This window comes from Nannospalax galili, unplaced genomic scaffold, assembly GCF_000622305.1.
Source record: "Nannospalax galili isolate Female #2095 unplaced genomic scaffold, S.galili_v1.0 scaffold39, whole genome shotgun sequence".
Taxonomy (NCBI): Eukaryota; Metazoa; Chordata; class Mammalia; order Rodentia; family Spalacidae; genus Nannospalax; species Nannospalax galili.
In genome coordinates this window covers 2,672,404-2,678,851 of record NW_008346683.1, presented here as the reverse complement: position 1 = coordinate 2,678,851, position 6,448 = coordinate 2,672,404, and the positions used below count along the sequence as shown (strand labels likewise).

The 6,448-nt window shown below is 40.8% G+C and overlaps 1 protein-coding gene across 5 annotated transcripts in view; it reads right to left on the bottom strand.

Annotated features, from left to right (window-relative positions):
• Large1 (LARGE xylosyl- and glucuronyltransferase 1) overlaps positions 1-6,448 on the bottom strand; it is a 581,831-nt gene that overhangs the window by 357,787 nt on the left and 217,596 nt on the right. The window contains exon 1 of one of the 5 annotated variants that reach the window (XM_029568311.1): positions 5,131-5,146. The exons of the other annotated variants lie outside the window; for them this stretch is intronic. The gene's annotated coding sequence lies outside the window, so the exon portion shown is untranslated. Of the gene's footprint in view, positions 1-5,130; positions 5,147-6,448 lie in introns of those variants that run through there. 5 annotated transcript variants of the gene reach the window in all.

The following is a 6,448-nucleotide window of genomic DNA, read 5'->3' as shown; positions in this document are numbered from 1 at the left end:
TGCCCCCCCCCCCCCCGCAAAAAAACCCTTGCAGGGAATAATGTGAATTGGCCATTAGTTATTTGTGTGGGAAGCTATTAAAGTGAGAGCTGAAATCTTAATTTACACCCTCAGTGCTCAGGGGGAGCAAGAGGCCCAAGGCCAGACTGCCTGGGTCTGAATGCTACATGTGCTGTTCCTCACCCATGTGTCCTTAGTCCTGACAAACCTTTTAGGTCTTGCCTCCCTCATGTTAAATGGGAATAATAACAATACTATTTAGCAGGGGTGTGGGCGAAGATTAAACCAGACAGCATGCATAAAATGCTCAGAACAGTGCCTGGCATACTTAAACACTTGCTAGAATAATCATTTCTAATGTTACTAATAATTACCCCCGTCTGTACAATAATAACACTTGTCAATACTTCACTCTACATCAGCATAATTTGGCTAACCAGATCAGCCCCAAATTTCTGTTTGACATTACTACTTGACAATGTAAATGCCTATGGGGTTTCCTGTGTTTTCTGGAAGTGTTTGCTAATTTGAAACTTCCACTTTGATAACAGTATTTGGAGTGCACTTCTCTTAGTGTGTTAGTTGTACAGTGGGGTTTCGCTGTGATATTTCCATACATGTGTGTAAGGTACTCTGCTTATATTCACCCCTGTACTCCTCTCTGAAGCGCATCCAGGTCCTCTGCATCCTCATCTTTTAGCGGAGCCTAATGTCACAACCTACTTTTGAACCTGTTTTGATAATCACACTGCCTACAACTGTAACCTTTCCAGGATAACAAGAACTCAGCAAGACTAGACACCACCATGACTCGGGTACAGCAACCATGACCCAGAATCAGAATTCAGTGACAAGAGGAAAGTGGGCAGAAACCAGTCATGCTGCAGTCTGTGGGCAATGTAAACTCCAGGCCACAGTGACCACCCTCTCCCCACACCGGGAGGCTAACAGAATCACCAGATCATGTATAATACTGATGATTTGAAATTTGAGGTCTTATCAGGATTTATATATCAATCTCCTATATGTTTGAAGTTTTATTATTTTCTAATATACATATACTGACTGGACTAATGGTCTCACAGTGATTGCTCTGCACGCATACATCATCCCTCACTATTCTACCACCTCTTTCTCTAGTCCATCAGCATCTTTCCCTGTCTCAAACAGAAATATCTCTCTTACTTCCTGGACATTTCTTCACATGTGTTCTTATTTTCTACATAGTCACAGAAGCCTGGTGCTTACTTTTCTGTGTCTACCCTATTCCACTTAACATGCTATACCCTGTTCCATCCATTTTCCTGACAGAATCTCACTCTCCATTATGGCTGCACTGTGTACATATACCATATTTCTGTATTTTCTCTCTCTACTCCTCTACTGATAAATGAGTCCAGTGCCACAACCAACCTGAGGCTGCAGATAATCTCTTTTGTATGTTGATTTCATTTGCTCTTAGTTTAATCAAGCTATCTCTACAGATGTCGCATCAAATTTCATATTTAAGAAATACTACAATGCAGATACTTAAATCAGCACAAGACCTCCTGAAAACTGTGTGCCTTGGGAACTCTAGATAGGCTGACTAGACTCAGCCGATGGACAAGCATTGGGAAATGGCTGGCGGGCACTGACAAAATAGCGGACAGTAACAGGGATGACAGAGTATATGGGCTTCGGTGGGGGGAGGGGGCATGGGAGGGTGTCATTTGGGAAGTGGGTAGATGAATAAGATTGTTTGGGATGTTCTGTATGAAATACACAAGAAATCAATAAATTTAAAAATGAGCTATATTTAAGAAAGAAGCATGAAAATTCGCTTTATGTTAATTAGTAGAAGTGAAAAACATTACCATTGAAATCTACCTGATGACTTTATATCCATACTCAGGTGCCAAGGATCCAAGTGTAACCAACCGTGACTAGTAATAATCAGATATATAGAGATTAGAGACACATGTTCAAACATCTAAGTGTTAGTTGCATTAAAAATAAGTTTGGCCTCCTGGATTTGGGGAGGGCTGAACTATACAATCTGGGGAAGACTAGGAAGAGAAGGCATGACCCATGCTGGGTAAAGGCTTTCCAGTGTGCATACCCTCGGGTCATAGATACACCTCAGCAACCCCTCAGTTATCTGGTAAGTAAGCTCAATAAATTCATTGGTTCCCCAGTAAAACTTTAATCAAACATTGGCTTGACACTAGAATCTTAAAAGAGAGTAAGCATTGTTTAGCATCTCCAAGAAAAGAAGTCTCACAAGAGATGGAAAATTTATTCGTTAATGCTATTATGTCTCATAATTATTTTTTACAAAAGAAAATGAAAACGTAAAAGATGTTAAAAGGATATGGGAATGGAGATATTTTCCAAAATAGAAATAATGGGAAAGCCTAAGCAAGTGATGAAGGTCTGTGTAGGTTTGTTATGATATATAAAGGATGAGTCAAAAATAATATACACACAATCTTAAAATTTCTATGGTCATAGATTAGTCAACTAGTTTAAGGAACATATTTTATCTACTCAAGGTTTATTTGAGAATATTTGGTTTTTTACCAAAGCCTTATCTACACAGCACATGATAATTAAAAGTACCAGACTGGTGGAACTAACCTTTTTGGATGTTTAACAGCCATAGTTTGAGGCCTATAATAATGTGGTCAGAGGGACTTAAAGGACAGTTTTTAGTCCTTGCCCTCCAAGGTCGACTAAGTTCCAGTGGACTATGGAACATCTCTCAAAATGTCCTATAACTGTGGTGAGTCACCTGTCTTGTTCAGGGAGGACATGGAGACCCCATGAAATGGACTTGAACTAGTGTCCAGTCTACAAAGAGAAGGGTCAACTCAGAGGAAATAGCTCATTCATGCTTCCAAATGACGCCAGACATGGTCAAACAGGACCTTTGACTTATCTTTATATAGATGGAACTGGTAAAAGAAAGGAGGCAGGATCTCCTCCCCAGCCCATGTGACCCCTGAGGAACAGATCCTCAAATGACCTTAAGTGTAAAAATAAATTTGATTTATTTGGGCCAACTGTATGGTCTTAAACATCCAAAAGGAAAATATAACCAGAGTAAAGTAGTCGGTATATTTCTTTAAGAGTTCAAGGGATTACACTTCCCAGACATTAGGCTTAAGTCCATATAAAAAGTTATTTAGACAATTATTTTGCATTGATGATTTTGTTCCTAACCAGAAAGTGTTGCTCAGATATAAGACTTCAAATTTTGGTCTCCAATACTGTAGTGCCCACCTATAGCTAACGGAGACAACCAGCTATTGTTCTAAAATGATGGATAAATTTGATTTCTCTCCTTATCTAGAAGCCTTTGAGAGGGAACTGACACTGATTGTAACCACTCCAACAGCTATCAAAATACCTGAAAGCAAATCATGAATCCCTCATTCTAGAGTCCAGCCTTGGAAGACAAAATAAAAATGAGGAGGAACCTAATAGAGAGATGCTTTTGGAAGCCCTTGTCAAGAAATTCCAATGGACTCCCTTATGAACATTTGAAAATTGCCCTATTCTGACTTTTTTCTAGTTCCCTGTCTAGAACTTGTAATGCTAATCACTCTTGCCTTTATTTCTTCACATCTTCTATTGACCATTCAAGGATTTTCTTTTCTCCCTAGAGACAAGTTATGCAATTTGGGAGTCTTTTAGATTGACCCACTGAAGGGATACTCCAGTTGCCTCACCCTGCATCCCTGTTCAGGATGGAAGAAGCCAGAGAGGTCTGAGTCCCGATTCCCTATTGGGAATCTGGGTAACCTCTTCAGAGGATGGTGCGATAAGAACAGGAGGTAGGAATTGGCTAGGCAGTTAGGGTAAAAAAGACCCCCCCCCCAAAAAAAGTAGCCAGTTTCTTGGCTAAAACCCACAGTGTCCTTGGGCCCCTTAGCACCATACTCTGTTCCACAGACCAAAAATGTCGATCTGGGAGCTTTTATCTAATCCTTAAAAGATTTTAGGGTTACCTCTTCAGAGGGGGCAATGGTAGAGTAGCCAAAAGCCCCATTAAAAAATAAATAAATCAAAGAAGAAAAAAAGAAAAGATCTTTAGATAGAATGACTAGACTCCAGTGGATGAGCTTGCACTAAAAGACATCTGGGTGCCAACACTTGGCTGAATAGAATTTAGCACGTATGGTGGAATGGGAGAATGCCTGTGGTCCACTGGGGGAGGGGTTACATGGAGACACGGATGGAGGAGGTGGAGTCTAAATTTGATTACGAATTGTTGTATGAAATGTACAAAAACTCAATAAAAATACTTTTTTTAATTTAAAAAGGTAAAGAAAAGAGTCGTAATGTTTGAGTTGAGGGCTGCAGCTCTCCCTCTGCATCTTCCCCCACAAGGTATCTGCTGAGCCTGGATTGCTCATTTTTGTTTTTTAATGTGTACTAGTCAAGGTTTATCTGGGAAAAAAAAGAGTTTTTCTGTATGAAACAGTATATTTTAAAATGAAATGGAGATCTTTTTTAAAGGTTAAAACCTCATTCAATTTTAAGTCTTACAGGGTTTATACTGAGTTCAATATTGTATAACTGTATTAATTCAACTGTGAACCTAAAAATTTACAGCCAATTTTGAAAGAGATGCATCTCATTTCTGGAAATTGTTATTGAACATGTCAATGCTGTTGTAATGAAACGCTTCTTCTAGTTATGTGGTTATTAAAAAAATAAAAATAAAAAACTGTGTTCCTTGGATAAAGGAAATTAGTGAACTGGTAGAAAGTTTTCCAAATGGCTAATGATCTACCCATGCTCTCTGTTCTGTCCTCCTCTTCCACACAACAACTCAGGCTCTTGTCAATCACTCAGGCTCCTTCCAGTGCCCCCATATGGAAAATTCCTCCTCAAGTCTCAGGTTCCCCCAACACTCCCTTTCCTTCCCTGTGAAGTCTCCTGACTCCCGGAGGCAGAGAGTACCTCTCCCTGAATGGTTTTGTTGCCTCAGACACTTTTCAGTTTTAACAACAATCTCTCAGTATGAAAGCCTGTCTGTGTACTTGAGTACCTTGCATGGAAGACTCATGCACCTTTGAATGTCTAGGCCTCAATCAACCAACACACTGAACAGCATAGAGCAAGAATCAGGTAAAAATGTACCTGGAACCCCTGCTGTGGAGCAAGGGGGGGTGCTGATAGTCCGCCATTCAGAGCTCTAAGGCAGGTAGTGCTTTAACAAGGCTGGAAGCAAAACTTGGGGCCACCCATGCTCACCCGCAACTCAGCAGCACCCTAGGAATGAGAATGCATTTGGGAGCAGAGTGGTTGTACATCTCCTGGATGGATCCAATCTCTGGAGCATCCACTCCCTTAGCTGCTCAAGCTGCCTGTCACCAACTCCTTTACAGCAAACTTATATGGAGCATAAGAGAATTGGGATGTAATTATCAAGGCCAATGAGCACACAAGGGCACAGAGCCCAGCCCAGGCACCAAGGTGTTTTATATCTTTCACAACCTGGCACCTACAGGCCATCAAATACCCTCCAGAAACAAATCCTACAGAGAAGAAAACCCAGAGACATACCCAAGGACATTTACTGTAAGAATAAACCTGGCATTCATGGACTTTATGAGTACTGCTGCTGATAGCCCCTTAGTGGGTGACACAGCTCTCTGAGGAACTCTGGGGTTTCCGGACCCAGCTCATCAAGGGCCTCTGTGTGAATAATGATAGTTACTCAATAGTAGATCTGAGGAGGAAGAAAAGCATTGCTGAGCTACCTAAAGTGTAAGCAGAGGCCAGGGACACATGGTAGCATGTAACTTAACTTTCTTCTCCCCAGGAGTCCCTACTTATGATGCCGATTGTTACTCCAATCCCATCTGCCTTGCACAATAACACCAGATTCCCACACACTTTTCCAGAAGCCTCTGAACTTCTTGTTTCACGCACTCACAACTTCATTTTGAGGGCTTCTGAGTATCCAAGGTAAAATGTTCAGGCACAGACCAATTATACTGCTCCTCCCTCACAAGAGCCCCGACTGTGCTTGGGAAGAGATAGGAGGGAAACCTAGCAGATCAGAACTCATCCTACATTTATCTCCCCTCCCATGAGCCCCCAATCCCCAGAGCCCCTTACTACATTCTGACCTCTATAGATTTTCCAATTGAAACACGTATATCTAAATATTCAAAATTAGCATCCATTTATGAGACCAAATGTGACGTTTGTCTATGTTGGGTTGCCTCACCCAGGCATTTGCAGACACATTGGGGACTTGATAGGCTATCTATCTATCTATCTATCTATCTATCATCTATCTATCCATCCATCAATCATCTATCTATATCTATCGATCTTTCAATCTATCATCTATCTATCATCTATCATCCATCTATCGATCTATCTATCATCTATCTATCGATCTTTCGATCTATCATCTATCATCTATCTATCATCTATCTATCTATCT